A 3290-nucleotide genomic window follows, 5' to 3' on the forward strand; every position below is an offset into this window, starting at 1 on the left:
TTTACTACCTCATGTTGAATTTGCCTATAATAGAGTAGTGAATTCCACCACTAACCATTCTCCTTTTGAGGTTGTTTATGGGTTTAATCCCCTCACACCTCTAGATCTTCTTCCCATTCCTGTCCTTGATGAGGTTCTATGCAAAGACGGTTTTGAAAAGGCATCTTTTGTTAAAGATTTGCATAACCGCATCAAGTTACAAATTGAGAAGAAAGTTGGTAAGTATGCTGACACTGCCAACCAAAGGAGAAAGGCATTAATCTTTGAGCCCGGTGATTGGGTTTGGCTTCTCTAAGGAAGTCCAAACTTATGCCTCGTGGTGATGGCCCTTTCCAAGTCATCAAGAGGATTAATGATAATGCCTATGAGTTAGATATGCCCTCTACTTATCTTGGTAGTAATTCTTTCAATGTTACTGATCTCACTCCTTTTGCTGCAGGTTTCCCAAATTCGTGGACGAATTCTCTCCAACCCGGGGAGTATGATGGAAACCAAGTAGAGGATGCTCTAGGCCATGAAGCCCAAGCCCAACAAGGGGCCCAAGCCCAACGAATTACTAGGAGCATGGCAAGAGCTTTGGGACAAGAGTATAATAAAATGGCTCTTCTTATTTCTTTTGTAGAATAGGGTTGTGAATGTAATAAAAAGGTGTAAGTAGTAAGGGAGTCTAGTGGGGAGTGTAGATAGGAGCCTAGGGGGTGCCAAACCGAATTTCATTGCATTTGTGTGCCATTTAGCTTGCATTTTCAGCACCTCTAGGCTATACAAAAAGGTGCTTAGCTTGTACAATTCATATTGGAATTTTATAGTAGAGAGACTATACTCAATTTGGGAGAGAATTTGTGAGTTTTTGAGTCTTCCTCTTCTTTGCCTTATCTTGTGAGCTATGGTGAGCTTCAAGTGGTGGCACTCCATCACTTATCTTGGTTCAAGGTTCCAAGTGGCGTGAATGGCTTCTTCCAATCCTCAAAATCCAGCAAGCATCTTCATATAAGTGTCTTCTTTCCTTTCTTCAATTTTTTCCATTCGGTAGTTTCATTTCCTAATGTGCTTCCTTCATTTTCTACCGTTTACATTCTGTTTTCCAGCTTTGTTCTTTTTTTCTTTTTCGGTTCAGTAGCTAGTTTCTTAATTCTGTCCAGTTTTAATTCTTGTTCTTCCTTCCTTTTGTTTTGATTCAATTTGACAATACATGGACTTCAATATGAGTCTTGGTTGGTGCTTAGTTTTGGTGAGTTCTTGAATTTAGAACATTGATCCAATTCTAAAGTAAAGTGCCTTTCAAATCCAGCTCAAGTTGTTCCTAAGAATGTCAAGAATCATGTGTTCTTGTAGTTACATTCACATCACCTTGACACTCATCTATCAAATATATACAATAAATACATGCAACTACCACAAAAAAAAGTAGTTTCAAGTCTTTTCAAGCTAATTTCTTGAAAACCAATGTCTATCACTACTCTTTGACACTCATCAATCAAATATATACAATAAATACATGCAACTACCACAAAAAAAGTAGTTTCAAGTCTTTTCAAGCTAATTTCTTGAAAACGAATGTCTATCACTACTCTTTGACACTCATCAATCAAATATATACAATAAATACATGCAACTACCACAAAAAAAGTAGTTTCAAGTCTTTTCAAGCTAATTTCTTGAAAACCAATGTCTATCACTACTCCTTGACACTCCTCTATCAAATTTATACAATAAATTCAGGCAACTACCAGAAAAAAGCTAGTTTCATGTCATTTCATGCTAACTTCTTGAAAACCAATGTTTATTACTACTATAATATATCAATAAATTCATGCAACTATCACAAAAGAACTAGTTTCAAGTCTTTTCATCCTAATTTCTTGAAAACCAATGTTTATCACTACTAGTGAGACTCATCTATCAAATATATAAAATAAATACATGCAACTACCACAAAAAAAGTAGTTTGAATTCTTTTCAAGCTTATTTCTTTAAAACCAATGTCTATCACTACTCTAGACACTCATCTATAAAATATATACAATAAATTCATGCAACTACCACAAAAAAAGTAGTTTCAAGACTTTTCATGCTAATTTCAAGAAAACCAATGTTTATCACTGCTATAGACACTCATCTATCAAATATATACAATAAATACATGCAACTACCATAAAAAAAGTAGTTTCAAGTCTTTTCAAGCTAATTTCTTGAAAACCAATGTCTATCACTACTCTAGACACTCATCTATCATATATATACAATATATTCATGCAACTACCTCAAAAAAACTACTTTCAAGACTTTTCATGCTAATTTCTAGAAAACCAATGTTTAGCACTGCTATAGACACTCATCTATCAAATATATACAATAAATACATGGAACTACCACAAAAAAAGTAGTTTCAAGTCTTTTCAAGCTAATTTCTTGAAAACCAATGTCTATCACTACTCTTTGACACTCATCTATCAAATATATACAATAAATGCATGCAACTACCACAAAAAAAGTAGTTTCAAGTCTTTTCAAGCTAATTTCTTGAAAACCAATGTCTATCACTACTCTTTGACACTCATCTATCAAATATATACAATAAACTCACGCAACTACCAGAAAAAAACTAGTTTCATGTCATTTCATGCTAACTTCTTGAAAACCAATGTTTATTACTACTATAATATATCAATAAATTCATGCAACTATCACAAAAGAACTAGTTTCAAGTCTTTTCATCCTAATTTCTTGAAAACCAATGTTTATCACTACTAGTGACAGTCATCTATCAAATATATAAAATAAATACATGCAACTACCACAAAAAAAGTAGTTTGAATTCTTTTCAAGCTTATTTCATTAAAACCAATGTCTATCACTACTCTAGACACTCATCTATCAATATATCAATAACTTCATGCAACTATCACAAAAGAACTAGTTTCAAGTCTTTTCATCCTAATTTCTTATAAACCAATATTTATCACTACTAGTGAGACTCATCTATCAAATATATAAAATAAATACATGCAACTGCCACAAAAAAAAGTAGTTTCAATTGGTTTCAAGCTTATTTCTTTAAAACCAATGTCTATCACTACTCTAGAATCAAATATATACAATATATTCATGCAACTACCTCAAAAAAACTACTTTCAAGACTTTTCATTCTAATTTCTAGAAAACCAATGTTTATCACTGCTATAGACACTCATCTATCAAATATATACAATAAATACATGCAACTACCACAAAAAAAAGTAGTTTCAAGTCTTTTCAAGCTAATTTCTTGAAAACCAATGTCTATCACT

The sequence above is a fragment of the Phaseolus vulgaris genome, chromosome 11 (genome assembly GCF_051622355.1).
Source record: "Phaseolus vulgaris cultivar YP4 chromosome 11, ASM5162235v1, whole genome shotgun sequence".
NCBI lineage: Eukaryota > Viridiplantae > Streptophyta > Magnoliopsida > Fabales > Fabaceae > Phaseolus > Phaseolus vulgaris.